The 22,983-nt window shown below is 44.6% G+C and overlaps 1 pseudogene across 1 annotated transcript in view; it reads right to left on the reverse strand.

Annotated features, from left to right (window-relative positions):
- LOC147734751 (aldo-keto reductase family 1 member C3-like) overlaps positions 1 to 22,983 on the reverse strand; it is a 202,093-nt pseudogene that overhangs the window by 130,723 nt on the left and 48,387 nt on the right. Inside the window, exon 2 of the transcript XR_015307539.1 lies at positions 11,689 to 11,856. The product of XR_015307539.1 is annotated as an aldo-keto reductase family 1 member C3-like (transcript). The remainder of the gene's footprint in view (positions 1 to 11,688; positions 11,857 to 22,983) is intronic.

A 22,983-nucleotide genomic window follows, 5' to 3' on the forward strand; every position in this document is an offset into this window, starting at 1 on the left:
ATCATGACATTTGCTTCTTTTCAGGTTCCGCGCTCTTGATTTGCAATGGATTCTTTAGTAGTGAACGTAGCGTGGGCCGGGGAAGCAAAGCTGGACCAATAAGGGCCCACAAAGCAGGTATCAACACGAGTGTTCGAAATGTGGAGGGAAGCATTCCATATTGAAATGTATCGGGGACAAAGCAAACAGGGCAGGCTTTGGTCAAGGCAAGGGGAGAGGTGGCACATTTCAGCCTTGTTACAAAGGCTTTTACTCCAATTGACGTTGAAAGTTTATGTTTTTGGATACAGTTTTACCCTTACAGGGAAGAGGTGGCAAGGCTGGAGTCGGGGTTTCAGATTAGGCTACCAAGGTCCTAGCTTTCATAGATTTGCAAAGAGTCTACAGTCAGCAAATGAACATCCACAATTGGTAAAACAAAAGATGATTGCAGACGTTTCAGAAGGAAGAATGGCGGGTCCTTTTTCTTCATGGCCTTTACCTGATCTCATAGTATCCCCATTAGGAGTAATACCTAAGAAAACAGTGGGTGAGTTTCGAATGATTCAGCACCTTTCTTGGCTTCAAGGTTATTCTGTAAATGATTTTATATCAAAGGATGATACTATGGTACTATTTGCATCAATAGACATAGCCTTTGAATTGATCAGAAAGGTGGGCACAAAAGCGGAATTGGCTAAGTGTGATATCAAATCAGCTTTTAGATTGTTACCAGTTCACAATTTGGATTTTGCGTTGCTAGGTATATATTTTGAAGATAAGTTTTTTGTAGACAAGGTACTGCCCATGGAATGTGCCATTTCTTGCAATCTCTTTGAGGTTTTAGTACTTTTTTGCAGTGGTGTTTTTCTTACAGGACAAGTCATGTTAACGTCACACATTATGTACACAACTTTTTGTTTATTGGCGCAGACAGTACACAAGAGTGTTAGAGGGCTCTTTTTCAAGTTGAGTCTATGGGTAAAGAGCTAGGTGTGACCTTGGTGGCTGAGAAGACAGAAGGTTTTAGTTTTTCAAGGCATTGAGTTAGATACTGTTAAAATGGAGGCAAGATTACAGGACAAGAAATTATTAAACTGTTAGAGCAGGCCAAATTGTCACATAAATTAACTTTGAATCAAATTCAATGTCTATTTGGGCATTTAAATTTTGCTTGCACTGTGGTAAAAGCTGGAAGAGCTTTTTGTAGAAGGATAAATATTGCCATGTCTGGGGCCAGTGTATCAAAAAGGGGGGGAAAGGGGCGGATCACGTCAAGATCCTAGGGCTCAGTTTACCATTCAAGGACCTCAGAATGGAAGGTCCAGCCACAGTCGGAGCCCATAGGGACAATGTACGGCAAAGACAGACTCGGCTGTTCCTATCGAAAAAGAGAGTTATAAGAGGTGGAAATGCGGTCACAAAGGGAGAGAAGGTAGTGCTCAGTGGATGGCTACCCTGGGAATCCAATATGTTGGTATTTAATGGCCTCACACACCCTTGCGAGTGTCATGCTTCATCATTGGCGGTTGCTCCTCGTCGGGCAGGCGGTGCAATGCCCCACGGGCTCACCTCAAAGAGGGGCTCTTTAACCGAGATCTTTTTACCAACTGCCTCGGGTGAAGTGCGGGTGAGGGGCCAGAATGGAGCGGATAGTGTAGGTGAGTGAGTTAAAATGTGACATAGGGTACCTGAGATCAATTTATTCTGGTGGTCCCCTGTCACAATTAAAAACAGTGGGTAGCCTATGATCGCTGGAAATTAGGATTCCATGTGTCGATCCAGGACTACAGATTCGATCGTGAGGTCAACATGTTTCTCGCTGTGCCTTTTGGCTGCGATTCTTCAGGACCTAGTGGTTAACATCTATCCTAAAAACATGACCTAGATAAGTGTCAATTTAAAAGGTTGTACTACCTTTATTGGACAACTCTTGCCTATGGAGACAAAAGAGAACATTACCATGGTTATGTTACAACAAACGCCTTATGGTGACAGTGAACACGTGGTGCAGTGATAAGTGCAGTGACATCAAGGTTGTGACATACCAGTGCAGATTGGTGACCAGTATGCAGTTGTATATATATCACATGGTTACTTAGCACCGTGCTTTTAGCTAAAAACAGAAGGTAACGTTTAAAAACAGCAGCAATAGAACAAAATCTTCCGTCTAAACCTTTGGACAGGGTAACATGTTTACTCACCTAATAGTCAAAGTGTCTAGGTGTCAACAGTACCCGGTAGGTTTTACTTCAAGGGGGAGGAACCATAGGAGTTTAAGGCTGAAAAGTGACAAGTACAACAGCACACAGTATGAAACATTCCCAGAAGTCATCTTATCACACAGTCGCCTAATAGTGTCAAAGATTAGGGGGAAGAAATTATTATTATTAAGTGGGTTGGCTTAGACTCCAGTTATTACAGTCCATAGAAACACTGGTATAAGTTCTGGTTGGACTTGCACAGGCTATATTCAGGACTTCGTTAGAGAGGGTTCCTTCTATGTCTCCATCTGTTAGCCTAGCGTGTATAGCTATCCCATGTTAATAAGGGGGTTCCCTCCAGCTATTAGCCTAGCGTGTTTAGCTACCTAACTACCTCTTAGCCCACTCGGTAGTGATACTCTAGAAAAAAGTGAATTGCACAGAGGACGTGGGTCAGGTAGACTAACACCTCACTGTGCCCCTAGTGAAGTGTAAACAAATCCTTAATTATGCCCAAATGTTGTGGGCTAGATCGTATATATAAAAAAAACGATTTAAAGGAACGAGGAGTTTAAGGGGCTCGGGGAACGTTCACATTATTTAATAGGGCATTTGCCCGGTTGTACGTTCTCCCATACTATCATTAGAGGCGCTCAAGTGCCGACATGCTTGGACATGTGTGGTGAGCCGAGTATGTTAACAGATGGTGAGCCGGGTATGTAAACAGGCAACGGGTCCCCCTGGGAGAAGTGCTTGGACCGGGGCGCTGTCCCGTATTGGCATAAGAGGCGCCCAAGCGCCAACGTGCTCGGACATCTTTCAGGGGATCACTGGTGGCGAGCCGAGTACGTCAACAGCCGCCGGTCCCCGCTCGAAGCAGTGTCGGGACCGGGGTGCGGAATCAGCGGGCTCTGGAGGGGAACAAGGGTTAAAACCTATGCGCAAGGATTACGCGCATAGCTGAACAGACATGGCTAGACTCGGGACGTAACACTATAACGCTTGGGAGTTAACACCTTAGCTGCGTGTAAACATTTCTCCCCAGTGCTGCGCTGTCCATTAGAACTAGTGCTGAATGGACGTTCAATGGTCGTGCGCAGCACTGGGGAGGTAGCGCTGCTGACGACCATTGGCCGTCAGCAGCACTTAAGGGGTTAAGCGCGGTTAAGACTAGCACAGCTACGCTGATTTGTACGCGGCTAAGGGGCAAGTCACTTACTTCCTGCTGCCTTGGTCAGCGCCGTCTGCCTACCCGACCTACTGGATTCCAGATAGTGTTGAGACAACTGGCCGGCACCTAGATTAGTGAATTGTAGGGGGCGTGGTCAGTACTCCTCTTAGGTCATGTGTGTGTTGGAGTTACCGCGGGGGGTATTTGGAATGGACCTAATATGAATAGACAGGGTGCAATTACAATGAAAAAAGGGTTTATGAATAGACCCTAGGTTGGTTAAAACAGTACAAAAGGAGTCACAACCCTATATATAATCAATATATAATCCATGCAGCGTGTGTCTTATGCCAAATGTTTTGTTGGGGGCGTGGTCCGGTTTCCATGGGAATCATGTGTGAGTTGGAGTTATTGCGGGGGCCATCTTAGAAAGGTCCCAAATTCAAAAAGTAGGGTGAAGATACAAGGAGAACGGGTTTATGGATAGACCCTGGGTTGGATGAAACAGTACTAAGGGTGACAGACTCAAGTGTGTTCAGTGCATCGTATGTCTTATACCATAAACAGCCGAGAAGGCAAGTCATTAAGGTCAGCGTTATGTGTATATGGTATACTAGTATGGTCGTTGTTTACAGTGCACTCCACGGTATGTCCTCATTAAGACCCCGCCTATCAGAAGAAAGCCTGTGTATCCACCTCTGTTCCTTCTGGAACAGGTTCTGTTTGGATTTGTTGCTTGGTGTCTCTAAGATAAGCCATCTCAATGAGTCAGCAGTGTGGTTAAGGTCTACAAAGTGCTTACACATTTTTGTGTTGGTTTTCTTGCAACGGAAGTTGCTTCTGTGTTCCGCGATGCAGATCTTGATGGGGAGCGTGTTAATGCACACGTACTAGAGGTCACAGGGGCATCTCAGTAAGTAGATGCAATTGGAGGTATTGCAGTTAGTGTGACATCGTAGTTCCCACAGGAATGTCTCTGTTAGTTGAATGGATTTGGTGATGCTGGTGAAAGGGCAAACACTGCAGGACCCACTGGTGGAAGTTGCCAGAGTGTATTTTGTCTGTGGGTATCTGCTTGTTTAGGCCTGGTGTGAACCAAGATGTCTTTAATATTTTTAGACCTTATGAAGGCAAACCTAGGGGGTGCAAAGTTGAGGTCTCCTGTGTTGAGGATCTGCCAGTGTCTCTTTATTATTTTCTTGATTTCTGTAGAGGCTGGCGAAAAAGTTGTGACACAGGTCAGCAAGTCCTTGTCTTGTGGGGTAGGAGTATTGATCTCCAAGAGGGCCTCTCTGTGGTTGTTCTGTGCTCGTTTTTGTGCTTTGTAGACCTCTATAGCTGGGTAACCTCTCACTCTCAGGTTGCGAGATAGGATTTTGGACTCGTTTTTATAATCTCTGAGATGGGTGCAATTGCGCCTCACTCGCAGGAGTTGGCCAAAGGGAAGGTTAAGCCTGAGGGCTCTGGGGTGGTGGCTTGTGAATAAGAGCAGGCTGTTTCGGTCCGTAGGCTTACGATACATAGTAGTGTCAATTCTACCCCCCTCTAGTCTGATCGTCAAGTCCAGGAATGCTATCTTGGTGTTCGAGGCTGTGATGGTGAAGGTGAGGTAGTTGTTCAAGGTATTCAACCAATTGAAAAACTCTAGATAGAGGTCCTCGGTCCCCTTCCAGAGAATGAGGATGTCATCTATGAACCGCCTCCAAAGTTGGATGTTGGACTGGTAGGGGTTCAGAGGGCCATTGATGTGCTTATCCTCAAAGTCAGCCATGTAGAGGCAGGCCACCGAGGGGGCAAAAGTACTGCCCATAGAGGTTCCCTGGGTCTGGTGGTAATGTTGCCCTTTGAATTCGAAGAAAGTTTCTGTCAGGGCAAGATTAGCGCACTTCATAATGAAGGAGGGTGGTGTGGGCTAGGTCCATTCTTCATTGTTGAGTATTTCCTCAATCACCCCGAGTGTGGCCCTCTGTGGGATGTTGGTGTAGAGGGCCTCCACATCGAGGGTGACTAAGAAGTCAATTTGGACATTGTCTTGTAGATTATCCAGGAGGTAGAGTACATCCTTAGTATCTTGGACGTAGGACGGGATTCTCTTCACCAGTGGTTGCAGGAAGTGATCACAACATTGTGAGAGGGGCTCTAGCACAGAGTCTATGCCTGACACAATAGGGCGTCCTGGTACTGGGGTGGTCCCCTTGTGAATTTTAGTGTAGAAGTAGGGCACTCTCGTATCTTTTTTCACAAGGAACTCAGCCTCTTTCTTCGAGATCCATTCCTGGCATTCTGCGGACTCAACAATTCCAGTGATTGTTGTTTTGAGTCGTTCAGTTGGATTGGAAGGAATAGGAGTGTAGTATTGTCTATCTCCTAGTTGTCTTAGACACTTTGTCTCGTAATCTGTGGGATCCATTATCACTGTAGCCCCACCCTTATCTGCCTGTTTGATGGTGATTGTTCCATCATTGGCCAGGGAGTTCAGTAGCTGCATTTCTGTTTTGGACACTCACTCACCTACACTATCCGCTCCTTTCTGGCCCCTCCCCCGCACTTCACCCGAGGCAGTTGGTAAAAAGATCTCCGTTAAAGAGCCCCTCTTTGAGGTGAGCCCGTGGGGCATTGCACCGCCTGCCCGACGAGGAGCAACCGCCAATGATGAAGCATGACACTCGCAAGGGTGTGTGAGGCCATTAAATACCAACATATTGGATTCCCAGGGTAGCCATCCACTGAGCACTACCTTCTCTCCCTTTGTGACCGCATTTCTACCTCTTATAACTCTCTTTTTCGATAGGAACAGCCGAGTCTGTCTTTGCCGTACATGTCTGGGGCCACCCTGCCACATCATAGGATTAGGATTTCAGCAGCAATGAGGGCTGATTTTGACGTTTGGTTAATGTTTTTGAGAACATTCAATGGAGTCACTATGTGGTCTCTTGATGAGTATTTTGTATGGATGATACACATTTTTTCAGACGCAGCAGGAGCTAATGGTGTTGGACTCTTTTGTGAAGGCTGACGGTGCGCTGAGAAATGGCCAAAGAGATGAATTTCTGAACAAAAAATTATAGCCTTTTTAAAAATGTTCCCTTTGTTAGTTGCTTTAGCTGTATGGGGTACTAAACTGGCAAACAAGACTGTAATTTTTAACGTTGATAACAAGACCGTGGTGGATTTGATCAATGGCCAGAAAGCTAAGACAACTTTAACTGAAATTGTTACAGAGATTTATATAAGGTTGTCTGATGTATAACTAATTTTTAAAGCTAAACATGTACCAGGAGCAGATAACAATAACGAAGATGCATTATCTTGTTCCCAGTGGCAGAAATTCCATGGTTTGGCGCCCGGAGCAGATCTGCGAAAAACACATGTTCCTCAAGAGGTATGGGGGCTAGCAGAATGAGAATGCTTCAGCTACTTGAAAAGTTGCTTGCAGAGTGTACCAAGGTAGCCTATAAAAGAGCAAGGTTAGAATTTTTGGAGTCAGGTGCATCTTATAAGGCACATAGTTTAATAGGTTTGGAAATGTGTATAGATGATGCTCTACATTTCATTATGGCTAACATAGAAAGAAACATTTCAGCCACTACGATCACTGGTAAACTGGAGGGTCTGAATTGTTATGGAACATTTTTCTGGGGTTATGAGCCATCTGCAGGTGAAATAGGGAGGCAGCTTTTGCAAGGTTGGGCAAAGAGGAGAAGAAGGCCAACGTGTTAGAGAGCCTGAATCATTGAAGATGCTATTGCCATACGAAAGAGTTGTTTTTCCCACTTTGAATATTCATTATTTAAACTATGCATGTGTTGGTTATTTCTTGGAGCTTTTAGAATTTCAGAGCTTTTAGGTAAAGGTCTTGACGAGGATCTCAAAGTTAAAAATGTGGTTATTTACAAGGAAACAATACGAAAAACGGATCAGGTAGGTAAAGGGGCAAATGTTATTCTTAGAAGAATCCTGGTTCATTATGTCCAATGAAAGCTTGGCAGGATTTTAAGGCTGCTGGTGGTGCTTCTTTTGAATTTTTAGACATCAAGACAACTCTCGTCTTAAGGCTTCTCAGATACTGTCGGTGATGAGAAAAGCCTTGTGTCATTTGGGAGAAAATCCTTTCCGCTTTGATACATACTATTTTTGAATTGGTGCTGCATCCGAAGCTTCTTGGTTGGGTTTTACCATTAAGAGACCAAGAGTTTAGGTCGATGGTCTCCAGATTGTTGTTTAAGATATATTAGAAAGGTAGAAGTTCTTTAAAGTTTGTATAAGTGTTAACTTTGTGTTTCTTTTTCAGGTCATATTTCAGGTCTTCCCATGGCTCTTGTGACCATTTGGATAATTGGACATTCTTTTATAAAAATGGGCTGCGAAACAAGCAGAAAAAAGGCATTTTGGGAAAAACCTTGGTTTTCGTTGTGATGATGAAAAAAAAAGGAGTGGCGAGGGGGTATCAAATGAGGCCAGCTACTGCCATGGTTAAGTGAATTATTAACAATAAAAACATTTCCTGATGTTTTGCTACTATATTTGGGAAAAAATTATTGAGTTCAATTTCCAGGCTTAGGTTTAATAATAGAGATGAAATCTGATTTAGATTTAATTGCCAGATCTTGGGTCAAGACAAAATTGATTATGACAGTGCTTGTGCCTAGGAGGATATAGCGGGGCTGAGAAGTTTACAGCTGTTGAGAGGGCAAGGAGAAAAGTTAACAGAGAGATGCATCGATTTTGCAGCATCAATGGAATAAGCTGGTTCGCTGATAATGACATAACTAAAGAAGATTTAATTTTTTTTAGGTAAGATGGTGTTCACCTTTCTTTTATAGGTAATGAACTATATCTAATGAACATAAAAGAAAAGTTAACAGTTGCTTTAGCTTTAAACACCTGGTGTTAGTATGGGGGCTGTTGAGGCAACAGTCCTTTGTTTTGTGGCTCTCCAGCTCGAGCAAAAATTTGGAGCTAGCTGTTTTGGCGGCAGTGCTTTGATAAGATCGTTTTTTTACTTTTGTACTGATTTTCTTTAGTTTCTCCTTGCCATCTTTGCACAGAGTTCAAAAGTTTGTATTGAATATATTGACATTGGCTCAAATGTTATCATGTTGTTTTATTAGAGCCATAATATATATGTGGGATTTTGGGCTATGAACCATATTAAGTCATGGTATGGAGAAATGTTAGTGCTTTATATGTTTGGAAATGCTTAAATTGTAATTATATGGAGTTGCAAGATGAAATCATGAATTATTGTTTTAGGCTATTTAACAAACTATTGTGTAATTATGAAATGTGTGTATATTCCTATAAGATTTTACTTCTTGGAAATAAAGTATTTGACTGACTACTTAGAATCCTGAGTATGCAGCAGACATTGTAATTTAATGATAATGGACTTGTTGAACAAGAGTATGTCCACGTTAAGGACAAATTAGGAACTAGGAAGATTAATAATGTTCCGCAAAAATATTTAATGATTTTCAGAAGTACTTATTTTCGGAATGATCCTGCAGGAGACAACTTGTTCATTTGTATTTTGAAAAGAAGATCAAGATTGTATAAAGGTGATTACCAGGATATATGCATGGAAGATCAGGTGGAATCTTACACCTTGACATGAGGTCCTCTGACAGAGTATCTGGTGCAGAGTATTTTTAGGTTTGACCTTCAAGAAAGCTTAATATATCTCAAGAAATACATAATCTACATATAAAGAGTGCCTTTCAGTCAGTGGGCTTTATCCTTTAGTCTATTCAGTTTACCTCAGCTCACTAAACATACAGCATGGAACAACTTTATGTATAGGCTCTCTTCACTTTAAGTTCTTGCACAAAGCATGTGCACATTGTACACAACAGCCTAAAATAGTTCATTTTTCTTCAGTTACAAAGCAGGTTTAAAGGATGATTTTTAAAATATTTTTTATGTTGACTTTAAGTAGCATTGTTTTTTTTGCCTGTACTTGAGGTGCCTATTTAGATGGTTATTTATTTCAGCTCCTTTTTATAGTTGTTGTTATAGCTTGTTAAAGTGGCATTGTACCATTGTAACTGCCTACATTTTGAGTGCTGGGTGAGGTCGTAATTTAATCTGGTCTTCTTCTCAAATAACAATTATAATAATATACACGGCCCCTATAAAAGGATTTTTAGTCACAAATATTACTAGTAAAACAGCTGCATAAATGAATGTTTTTAAATGTAAAATGTTTATTGCACGTACATAGCAACCACTTTTGGGTGGTTGCATATTTTATTTTTCCTTATCATCTTTGTGGCGCATGCTTGCAATGAAATTAATAAAAAAATATATAAACATAGCACCAGCTGGCCAAGACCAGACCTATTGGCTTTACCAATGCTTGTTTAAGGCTATTTTCATTGCTGTCTCCCCAGACCTCTTTACAGCCACATCCAGCATGAACACAACATCCATATCCCTGTCAAAGAACTTGCGTTTCTCTTCCACGCAGTCTACCTGCCTGTGGAAGCCGGGAGTCCAATAGACTGTGAACTAAGTATGGCTACAATCACCAAGCAAAGACCTATCTAAAAGCTACTGCCCAAATATATTCGTGGGTTAAGGGCTACAAGAATTAAAATTGTAAATTGTGAATAGCTAATTGCGAATTTCTGAGAATCGCAATTAGGCAATCGCAATTTACAATGTATGAAACTCAAAGAGTTTTATATAGCGATTCCTAGGGGGTCTCAAATCAACATTTGCGATCCATTAGGAATCAGTAAAATCACAGGGATGGTGGCCTGCTGGGGTCAGCAGACCACCAGGTCCATGACTGCTTCTGAAAAAAGCTTTTTTTTTTTTTAAATGCAGCCTGTTTTTCTTAAAGGAAAACGGGATGCGTTTCTAAAACAAAAATGAAAAGTGTTTATTTCAGTTTTATAAGAGCAGGCAGTGGCCCCTGGGACCACTGCCTGCTCTTAAAAACGCTGTAACAAACATTCACAAAGGGAAGTGGTCCCTTGGGGACCCTTCCCATGTGCGAATGGGGTGGTAAAATGGTGAATGTTTTGCAACTGCATTTCGGTCACAAAACATTCCTACATACCAATGCAATTCGGTATTAGGAAGGGACGCCCTAAACACGCCTCTTCCTAATAGGGAACCTCAAACCCATATTGCGATTCGGTACCAAGTTACTGAATCGCAAAGTAGGGTTTGCTGCAGCTGAAAAGTATTTATTTGCGCTGCGAAGATAAAAATGCATGTTGCATGTGCGCTTAAGTGTCCTAAAAATCTAATCTAGAAAAATTGTTAGGTCGTCAATAACTATAAGCAAAAGAGGAATGTTCACTCGTAACTCTTAGGCAGTTGGAGACTGTCCTCTCCTTGAGACAAGTGCAAAATGACATGTGTGGTCAGCTACAAAAGTGAGCCAAAGGCCCCCAAAACCTCAAAAGTGGGAATAAATTGGGAATATTCAATTTATATTCATATATAAATAGTGAAAGTAAAAAGGACTCTGTCGTTTTTGTACTTTCACTAATAGCAATTTGGGCATTTTTGGGGTCAGGTCACAAAGGCATGTAAGAATATGTAAAAGAGGACTCCTGTAGTACTACTTCCTGGTCTTGTAAATGCCTTTGTAAATCGCCTCACTATATAGAAATGTGAGGGAGGAGGGAAGGGAAATAATAGAACAGACCAATCCCTTTAAATGAATGAAAAGAACAGTGAATTCCTGGCCATCACAGCAAAAGAATGTTTAAATGCCTTGTGCAAAGCAAACATCACTTGTATAGTACCAAATATTTGCCAAGACATTTACAGATAGGAAGGATTATTTGTATCCTCCGAAGGATAGTGGCAATAGGATTGAACATCATACCAAGGTTTGGATGTATTCTACGCCTTACCAGTGGTACTGCTGACCAACTTAAATCAATCTGGAAAGCACACAATGTAGACTATCAACAGAAACCTTAGTACCATCAAAGACTTGCTTTTCCAGAGACAGAGAAATACTCCTGAGTAACCCATCGCATATTAAGAGGAAATGGAATGCGGGAAGCACTGGCCTCATATGGATCAAACAGTAGCGTGAAGGGTATAGTGGGACGTCATTTGGATGAGTGATAGGAACATTAACTTTTAGATGTATAACTGGGACTGAGATCTCTTCTCTTTCCTGACATCATACATTTAAATTCAGATTCCACCCCAGCGAGGTCAGATCAGTGTTTGATAATTGGAGGAAAGCTGACCATAAGTATAGTAAATTCTCTCAATCTTGTAAGGAAAAAATTGGCCACCAGAAAAATTACACAAAAAGGCACTTGTGAACTAAAATATATACAAGCCAATTTCCTCTAACGTTACCTTTCCAGTGTAGAATATCTCTTCTCTATTCACCGTGCCATCTGCGATCTTCTCCCGAATGGCTTCACCAACTTCATCCTCATTTCGGTACAAGTAGGCTCCATCAATGTGGCGGAAGCCCGCCTCAATCGCTGCCCTTACACCCACCTTGGTTTGGCCTTTGGGCACCTAGGGCATCAATTAAAGCAGAACTGTGAGGATGGGAGTCGTCTGCAGTTTATCAGAAGACTAGGAGCCCAGGGTGGGCATACATTCTGCTTTGCCTTGTGTAAGATCTCTCCCTATTTGCTTACATAAAGTATGACTGACACTCGAACTACATCATTAATATATTACCCATGGAGTAAATGCACGTTTATTAAAACCTTTACTTATACATTCACACTATGAAAGGTTTGAAATTAACCCTAGCCCGTTTTATTGCATTGGAGAGTCCAGCAGGCTACTGGCATACGGTTGTTCTGGGTTGACAATATTGACTGTAGTCCAGGACAATGCAGGATACAACTAAGGCGGGTCCACCGTTGGCAGCTTATACCTCGCCAACATTTGCGGTGCTACTTTTCTCTTTGCTATGTGCAGAAGGAGATTTTATAGGTGAATAAGTTACTATTGGGAAACATCCTTTACAACGCAACCATTACATCGCACTACACTCACAATGCAGTCATTACATCGCAACATCCTTTACAACGCATGCCACTACAATGCACGTATTACAACACATGACACTCCATCGCATGATACTACATTGTATATCACTACAACGCAGGCATTACAACACATACCATTACAACGCATACAATTACAATGCATAGTACCCCTACACCATCCAACACTTACCCTACTGTTGCACCCCCTGGCATTAGAATAGTAATTTTTACCCCTACACTATCCAACCCTTACCCTACTGTTGCACCCCCTGGAGTTAGAACAGTAATTTTTAACCGTATACTATGTGTGTGTGTTGTAATGGTATACGTTGTAAAGGTATAATGCGATGTAATGGAATGCTTTATGAAGGTAGAGGCATATTACCAAGCAATAGCGATAATTATCGCTATTGCTTGGTTAGAGACAAAAAATTTACTGCTGAGCTGCGGCGATTTTTACCGCAAATAAACCTTGGTATTACCAAGGTTTATCGCAAATGCGATAAAAATCGCTGCAAATGAATGAATATCGCTGAAAAGTCAGCGATAATCATGCATTACCGAGCTAATGCTCTTAGCCATGTTATCCACCTCCCATTGGATAACATGGCTAAGAACTGCTCAGGGCAGGTGTTAGCTTTTGGAGATATTCACGCTTAGCGCGAATATCTCCAAAAGTTGGTAATAGGAGATAGCGATGTTAGCGACTGTTTTCAGTCGCTAACATCTTGGCACGCCCACTTTGCATGTCATTAGTGATAAATATCACTGACATGCAAAGTGGGGCCCAAGATGGTCGCTATCTCCTACTAGCTGTCGCTAACTGGTGTTAGGGACAGCTAGGTAATAGGGAGATCATTTTATCTCCGCTTTCTTGGCTTTTAATGCCAAAAAGATAGACCCCCTTGATAATATGCCCCGTAGTTTTTAAAAATGCGATGTACTGTCATATGATGTAATGGGGTGTGTTGTAAAGGATGTTGCAATGTAAAAACTGCTTTGTAATGGCATGCCTTGTAAATGTATGTGTTGTAATAACGTCATACATTCGTTACTATCTACCAATGGTTCACTGATAGAATATCGATTACCAAAATTTCCCCATACACAAATAGTGTGGGCAAAATATCGATGTCAAAAATATCCACATCCTAGATTTAAAACTGTAAGTATAAAAATATTGAAACAAAAATATTGATGTAATATAGATGTACAAAATATCGATTTTTTTATTTAAATATTAATTAATGTTAAATATATTAAACAATAAAATTAACTTTAAACAATTATTTTAATTTAATATACATTCTAACAAATATAATGAAATCAATATAATGTAAAAATATTTAAACATACATATATAAAATGTTATATATATATATATATATATATATATATATATATATATATATATATATATATATATATACATACATATACTAGCAGCCCGTCCCAACGTTGTCTGGGTATGAATTGCTGTCGGCCAGTAGTATATTGTTTTGTAGGATTTCGTTTTGATAGCATTTCTTATCTGTGACAGGCCTGTGAAACGCTCCGATTCACAGTGCACTGCTGATGCACTTAAGAATGCGCGTTCAGTAGTGTGTGAACTTGAGTTTCCCTACTTTATTTTTTCTTGCGATATATAGCGCGAACCCGACGACATGGCATGAGCACAATTTACATTACAGAAAAACACATTCATTTGTGGTAGGCACGGGGAGACAAAGTCATTTGCCTGGAATCATAGGATGTTGAACTGATGCAGAGACTCGAAGGTAGCTCCCCATCTCTAAAGTTCGCAGTTCTAGAACTTGTGGCAGGAGGTGTGTCTAAAAGTGTATGTCGGTGCTGGCCATCAAGAGGAGAGACCTGTGCATTTTTCAAATGGGTGGTGAAAAAATATGAGTATGTTGCTGGAGTTGTGGGCCACCTTGCCACCAATGTACTTACCGGGGGTGGGTAAACACCCATTATTCCGCAACTTTCTTTCCGCATACCATCACTCCCCATACTTTCATTACGAAAGCACCATGACTCTGCAATGCCATTATAACGCATAGCATTACATTTTATATGCTTTTACCACGCATACATTTACAACGAAATTCGTTGTAAATGCATGAATGGTAAAAACATGGTTTTTTTAATGTTCGGATAAGGTAAGTATAGGTATAGGGGTATATGTTTTGGGGTACTGAGGTATATGTTTTGGGATGTTTTAGTATTTTAAGGGTTCAGATATAGTTTTGGGTTATGGGGTACAAGGGTAGTTTTAGCGTTTAGGGATAGGAATGGGTTTTGGGGTACAGGCGTATTTTTAGGGTTCAGGGCTAGGTTTGGGTTTTGGGGTATAGGGGTATTTTTAGGGTTCAGGGGTCGTTTTGGGTTTTGGGGTACAGGGGTATTTCAAGGGTTCAGGGCTAGGTTTGGGTTTTGGGGTACAGGGGTATTTTTAGGGTTCAGGGCTAGGTTTGGGTTTTGGGGTACAGGGGTATTTTAGGGTTTAGGGGTAGGTTTGGGTTTTGGGGTACAGGGTTAATTTTATGGTTCAGGGCTAGGTTTGGGTTTTGGGGTGCAGGGGTACTTTTAGGGTTCTGGGCTAGGTTTGGGTTTTGGGGTACAGGGGTATTTTAGGGTTCGGGGGTAGGTTTGGTTTTTGGGGTACAGGGGTATTTTTAGGATTTAGGTATAGGTTTGGGTTTTGGGGTACAGGGTATATTTATTGGGTTAAGATGGGTTAGTGTTTAAGGGTATTGGGGTATTTTAAGGAGTAAGGGTGGGTTTTGATTATGGGGTGCAGGGGTATTTAAAGGGAGCAGGGTGAACACCCACAGCTGGAATGTACAGAACCTGGGAAGAAAAAACAATGAAATATTTGACACAACGCATACCCCCAGCACACGATATGAGACATGGCATGAAGGGCGGAATGTATAAACAACAGTTGATGGAGAGAATGCAGAACAATGTCATACATTCACCCCAATACAGAGATCTGGGCCTAAGTCCATCATTTTTTTTGCACTCCACACCACCTCTGCCTTGACCCTGTGCCTCATGAGAACATTCCAGGCCGAACTGCCAAGCCATGTCTTTCCTCGACCGGACGCAAGCATCCTAGGACCAATTTCTGGCTATCAGCAGTCTTTAGCCAGGATAGCTTGACTCCAGTGGTGTGGAGAGCAATGGACTCACGTCTGAGCATACCCATGCTACTCGGGGTGACAAATGCAAAGACAACAGTTGATGGACAGAATGCAGAACAATGTCATACATTCACCCCAGTACAGAGATCTGGGCCTAAATCCATCGTTTTTTTGCACTCCACACCACCCCAGTTCAGACATGGCATATGCAAATCAGCCTTGACCATGTGCCTCATGGGAACAGTCCAGCCCGAAGGGCGGAAAGTACCACACGCCCCCAGCATTTGTCACGCCCCCCCAGCACAAGCCCACAGCACAACATAGACACGCCCACAAGGGACTACTTTGCTGGCACGGTTCTTTTACTTTATAAATGTATATGGTGGGCGTCTGCATAGCCTATGTCCTTCTGCTGCAACTGACCTTTCCAACGCTGTATTGGGTGTTGTGATTGGTGCTGTGGTTCCTGAGATTACCCGCCTCAAAGTTTTTTGGCTCTCTCTTTATTATATTAGTATGGATATATATATATTCACTAGCAGCCTGCCCCGGCGGTGCCCGGGGCAGAAGGGGGCTGGGGGCAGCATTTAAAGACTCCCGCCCGCCTCGCCGCCACCCCCCGCCGCCTGCCCCAACATTGCCCAGCCCGCCTCCCGCCCGACATTGCCCAGCCCGCCTCTTGCCTCCCGCCCGACATTGCTCAGCCCGCCTCCCGCCTCGCGCCTCGATCCGCCGCCTCCCGCCTACAGCCTGCCTTTGCCTTACCTGGCCGCCGCAACGTACTTCACCGCCACTCCTCGCCGCTCTTTGCCTCTCCATGAGCGGCCCACTCCAGACTCCACGCCACTCCTCGCCGCACGTCACCACTCCTCCCCGCATGTCGTCATCACGTCTAGGTCGCGGTCAGCGCTACGTCGCGGCCGGCGCTAGTTTTAGGGAACTACTTTGTTTTGAAATTTTAATTTTTTAATTTACGTTTTATTTTTATTTTCTGTCGCCTATGTCCATCTACACACCCTAAGGATTCTAACAATGTATTGGGTGTGTAGATTGGCGCTGTGGTTTCCGTGTTTACCTTGCCAAAAGGTGCAAGTTCTCTCTTTATAATAGTAGTATAGACTGGAAAAAAAAACATAGGTTTCAGGCACGTTATAGTTAGAAATTAGCATTTTAAAAAACCTTTGAAATTCACTGAAAAAATCATAGGTTTCATGCACGTTATAGTTAGAAATTAGCATTTAAAAAACCTAAGAAATTCACTGAAAAAACCATAGGTTTCAGGGGCGTTATAGTTAGTTGGACATTTCACTCGTACGAAACCATAGAAATTCCCCCGTTATAGTTAGTTCAGCTAACTATAACTTGCGCGCCCGCAATGCACTGCTGATGATGTCACCTATTACATCACTCAGTCATGCTGCCTTTGGCCATAACTGTGCGTGCATCTTTTTACCGCTAGTAGCATTAGGCCTTACCTCACTTACTCAGATACATCCTTACCTCTTTCTACCCACATTTTTAGACTGCACAAAAGTCCTGACCCTTTGGTGGAGATCCATGCAGTGTGTCCTCTGTAGATAGGAGTAAGCACCAAAATTGTATATAATGTGCATATTTCTTGCCGCCACTTCACAGCAATGAATTACTGCATTTAGGTACTAGCACCATTACCGCATAAATCACAAAACGGGCAATTTGCCACGTTTCGCCACGAGCGCCTAAGCACCCCCGCCTTATCTGCTCACATGTTTAGGCACCAGGTGCATACCCACTTATCTATGTGGCTAATAATTGTGTGTTATTAAGCAAAAAGTGTCTTTTGTTTGTCCTGTCTTGTCTTCCTTTTATTTCCCTACAGGTGCAAACTGAGAGGAAACACCTCTCACATATACAAGCACCTTAGCGCATGCTACACATACAGGGTACTGACATACACATATATCCCTGTAAACACCCCCACACATAAAAGGTCCTGATAAAAGCCAACTTAGTAAGAAGGCCTGGCTGAAACTAGTCAACCACACTGGACATGGTAGACCATAAGTCTACCCCCACACGTCCTAAGCCTTTGTTTTTAACCTCTGCCTGGGGCCCACCAATAAAGTAATCTTTTGGGACCCCAAGGACAGTATTTTAAACCTCACGCAACACACCAGCACAGCAAACTCACCTTTCAAATAAAAAAAAAACGCTCCGCAGTAGCCTGGCATCGCAGCACACCTGAGGCACACTCGGTGCCTCTGGTGGGGCCCGATGATGAAGCATGCCACCAAGTAGGTTGGTGGCTGAGGGCCATCATACAAAACCAAAGGGTTTCCCATGCAAACACATAGGGGTCCATTAGGATGTCGGGTGGTGGCACCATTGTGGTGCTGGCGGGAGGAAAAACACCTTTTTCAGCCCGCGAGCAGCGGCACTTACGTCCGTCATATTAGTATAGCAAAACATAGGTCATTTCCTGTCCGCCGCGGAGCGACGTGCACCGCCATCAAAGTGAGCCCGCCAGCGCGGCGGTGGGAGCCAATCGAGACTTACCGCCGTGCGGAATGACATCCGCCCCGCTCCACAAATTAGGATGGCCCAAAAAGGCAGATGCACCACAGCGGAGACACCGCCCAACCAGAGACAGCGGAAACTCGACAGCGGAGCGTGAGAGCAGAGACCTCATGAAGGCCATGGACCAAGCCCTACATTTGCATCCGGTGATGTACCTGCTACAGCACTATAATCGAATGGGCCGCCGCGGACGACGCTGCAGGTACGCAAATACACAAATACAACACACAATGCACAGGCTGACACAGGGTCCAAAACCATAACAGACACCTTGCTGGGGGTTACAACACATCCACAAGGGCACCCACACATGACCCACCTGCCACCAAGTCACCCCTCTTCATCCGGGACACACATTGACCGCGAACTAGCAGCAACGTCCCGTTCCCGGTCACGTCATCGCAGTGGTCAACACATGTGCACAATGCAGAAGGCAGGGCCACTCCAAGGCATGGGCAGGGCACAAAGACCACAGGGACACACCAGGGACACACCACCCCCAACCACACATCCACACACCCCATCAAGTTACAGGCCAGGTGCCCATCCTGTGCACCCCCATGCACACCAACAAGCAACAAGCACAGCAACAAGCAAGCACAATACATACCCTGCACCACACAACAAACAACTAGGGAGACAGCCACTGCAGGAGTGGCTGACTAGGAACATACAACACCAGTGCCTCACACACGGTAGGCTGCCAATACTTCCTAGCACATATACACACAAACAAACACACGCCCTGGGTGTAGCCACAAACAGAACACACACACAGGGAAGCCTGAACAGATGCCTGAACAAAAACAACACACAAACACCACAGGAACACACACAGAACCCCCAACAGAGACAGACATATCCTGTCAGCCAAACTGTGGAAAGGCAATGGGAGCACAAACACAACATGAGTGCACAACATCATCACTCAAGAACAAAACACACACAACATACCACAAATCACACAAGAAGTGCACCTGCACAGAACCACACTGCCACATCAAACCAACCACACATGCACATGAAAGCAAAATCAACAAACACCACAGGACATCAGGGGATGCACATCAGTCAATGCCAAACCAACATACACACAGCACTGTATGCACAAGCAGTCTGTGCACACCAAGCACAACAGCTACACACAGATATGACTGATACAACCTCAACACACCACAAATCAGCACAGCACAAATACAACAGCACACACAGGAAGTGAAGCAATACCAAATCCAACGCACATACATTCAACACAACAACAATAGGATGCACCACTCTGGGATACAAGATCAGAACCATCTTCACCAGAGCACTGGGCACCACACACAGCTGAAGTGCACCTGAGCAATCCTCACTGATAAATAGCTCATGAACATCACACATAAACCATTGTGGCAATGTCCAGAGTGGGACATCACTCTTGGCCCAAGAACTGCACCACAAGGCACAGTCTCACAAATGAAGTGATGGGGAGGCACACACACATGTAAACCAAGGGGACAGCTGACATCCAAGTCAACTGACTTGCATGTCAGTAGTAGGGGTGTACCATACACAAATAGAGGGAGTGCAGACCCAGAATGGCTAGGCACACGTGGCACACATAGGGGATGGCATTACACCACACACACCATGCCTCACACACCATGCCATACAGGAGGAGCAAAGGCACCATGTGCCTGCAATGCACGAGAAACACAAACACAATGCCAGTGAGGAGCAGCAGGGCCACACAGTCTACACAAATACACTTAAGACACATTGATGATCAAACAAATACAAAACTGATTTGCACGTCACACACATTGCACACTCATAAGTGACCAAAAAACAGGGACGAGTCATACAGAACTGCATGGACACACCAACAAACTGCACAGTGCACAACAGACAACTCACATAAGTGCATACAATCATTTACACAGGGCAGGACAATCCAAACAACAGTCACACCCTTCACACTGCACACCTCTTCACCACCCAAGAGCACACATCTCATGTAGGCCAGGGGACCAGGATTAAGGGCCAACACAAAATGACCATACACATACACAGCTGGGCACATATACAGGAATAACACACATACATCATGACATTGCCCAGCCTGCATGCAAACCTGTGCACAGCATCACACCCCGTGGTGGCAGTGCACCCCAAGCTAACATGGCAACAACGTAGCCAACAATAGCAAACAACTAAAAAGAGAACTGCATGACAGGCAAAAGAGGCAACACAGATAACACAAGTATCAGTTTCTGAATGGACTGAAGACCCTGTCACCCCTGTTTAACAATGTGATACGGGCAAAGAGCTTGGCAATGTTGAAGTCACACATAGAGCATGGGGCACTGGCAACCAAATGCACACACCAAAATAACTTTAATCGGCAAGGACACTGACAAAACAGACAACAGGAGCAACTGTCTTTAATCACATATTGCACAGTTGTGACAGTAGAAAAACAGTAGACAAGAGCATGGCACACAATGCTGATCATATGCAATATAATCTGCAAGGCAAACTCCAAACAGGAAGGCCCGTGTCCATGGCAGGTGGCACAGCAAGTACATGAGAGGCTGCACAAGTGAGAGTACAACACAGCAGAGCAACAAGGCCAGTGTCCATGGCACAGGTGAGAGTACAACACTGCAGAGCACCAGGGCCAGTGTCCATGGCACAGGTGAGAGTACAACAAAGCAATGAATGACAATTTAAGTTGGCAGGGAGAAATGCGGAGTCCGGACATGATAAGTTGCAGAGTGAGTGTGTTTGACTCTACCCTTCCATGACCAGCAACACACCCATCTGGCAAACAATGGCCAGGACTAGCACACCTGTATGAGAGACAGGTGTTTGATGGGGACTGCCACTAACATTTGACTGTCAGGCGGATTTGGAGCTGGCTGTGTGTTGGTGACAGCAGGAACACTTGACTGGGGAGACAGAGACCCAGGTGATGTAGGGCTAGCAGTGGTTTGGCAAGGTGGAGGGCTGTTCGGACCAAGTGGTATAGTGGCACGTGGAGGTCGAGTCATACAGATCTGTGACACAGTGTGGGTGTGGGTGGGAGAGGTTGGAGGGGTGCCCTTCCACTTCTTGGGAATACAAAATTGCTTCCCTGTCTTGGGGTTAATGGGAACTGGGGATGAGACAACAGGCATACACACCAACTGTCCCGCATCAGGTGCAGACACTGGCACTCCCTCTTGTGACGTGCTGGATCCTGCTGAACGCTTTGTCTGGCTACGCCTCTGGGCCACCTTCCCCTGCTTGCCAGGTGTCCCACTTACAGTGCCCTCCTTTGCCTCTTTGCCAGGGGAGGCCACAACAATGCCCTCCTCCATCTGCTTCACTGGGCTTGGAATTGGAGTGATGTGGTTTGGGGATGTGGCCCTGTGCCCTTTCTAGGTGTACCCTTGCCATTTAACACCTCCTTAGTGGGCACAGACACTGCACGCCTAGCTCAGCGTGAAGTTTTTGGGACAGTAGAGTCCTTTGTTGGTGATCCTCTGAGGCATGTGAGCCTGATCTCAGCCTCATTGCTTTTTCGCCCTTGCTCTTCCCTGACGGGCTCTTGTCTTTGCATCTGGGCTGGCTCTGCTCTTCTGTGGGGATGGTGTCTGTGGGCGGGACCGCTTGAGTTGTGTCTGCTGTGTGCTCCTTGTGCTGTATCGTGTCTGTGACGCATGCAAACCGTGGTCACTGTCATCTGATGTGGCCACTGACTGGGGGGTGGACAAAGGCACCTGAGCAGGAATGGGAGCATGTGCCTCTTGAAGGGCAGACGTCACCGCGGATGACAAAGCCTTGACTGTACTGTGTAGCCCACCCACAACAGAGTGTTTGCCCTCCATGTAGGCAACCACCTGGCCTAATTTCTTGTGACTGTCACTAAAGACATTGAGCAGGGTGGTCTGGCCCAAACAAAGCTGGCGCAGGAGCTCTACAGACTCTGCACTGAGGGTAGCAGGGGGGACAGGTGCAGGCTCAGCAGTGCCAGGTGTGAATGTAACTTGTACCCTCTTACTGAAACGGACAAGGGCAGTACCAGTGGAAGTGGATGGGAGGCTGGGCACTGGCCACTGTGTGGTAGATGATGTTGCAGACTCCCCATCCCTTGTGCCTGCCAACATGGAAGCATCACCATTGGCATCAGATGAAGTAGTACTCTGTGTCTCAGCCACGGATTCCTCCTGCATACTCCGGTCCCCTTCAGATGCGCTGGTGAGCACTGTGTCACTGGCCTCTGGTGCAGCTGTGGTGCTGCTCTCGCCACCACTGCTTTCCGGCTCCCATGTCCACTGGTGATTCTGCATGAGAGAAAGATGTAGGGTTGTGTTAGTGTCATCATCAGGACAAAGCAATCCAATCAATGCAGTACAGGAGATGCCCAAATCAACATGGTGACCACCACACCCTGCAGTCACATTGCAGCAACACACTATATAGACCACAACAGTGCCTGTAACACTAAATCTCTGCCATGACTGATACACGGGGTCCGGAGCAGGAGAAGCTAGGTGCCAAACGGGTGCTAGGCGTTGCAGGCGGTGTGCCATAGTCGCCTCCACCCCCCTCTCGAGACCCATGGGGCGTGGATCTTTTAGAACACAAACTGTACAGGTTCCTCTGAGTGGAGGTAATTCCCACAACTTGTGGTTTGTGTTCTGTTTTGCACCTTTTCACACATAGAGCAATTTTTAACTTTCACGTCCTTTGGTTAGGGTGGGCCATAGCGCGCCCATACCGCCAATGTACACGCTACACGGTCCTGACGAATGCCCATGTAAATCTCACACTTATAAAGGGCAGAAACATGTTGACCCCACTTTAACCCCTTCGATGTTGATGACGAGCTCAGCTCGTCATCAGCCTCGGGGGCGTGTGCGGATCACGAGCTGAGCTCGTCATCTAACGCGGCTTTTAGAAGAAAGCCG

Source organism: Lissotriton vulgaris, chromosome 1_2 (assembly GCF_964263255.1).
Source record: "Lissotriton vulgaris chromosome 1_2, aLisVul1.2, whole genome shotgun sequence".
NCBI classification, from domain to species: Eukaryota; Metazoa; Chordata; class Amphibia; order Caudata; family Salamandridae; genus Lissotriton; species Lissotriton vulgaris.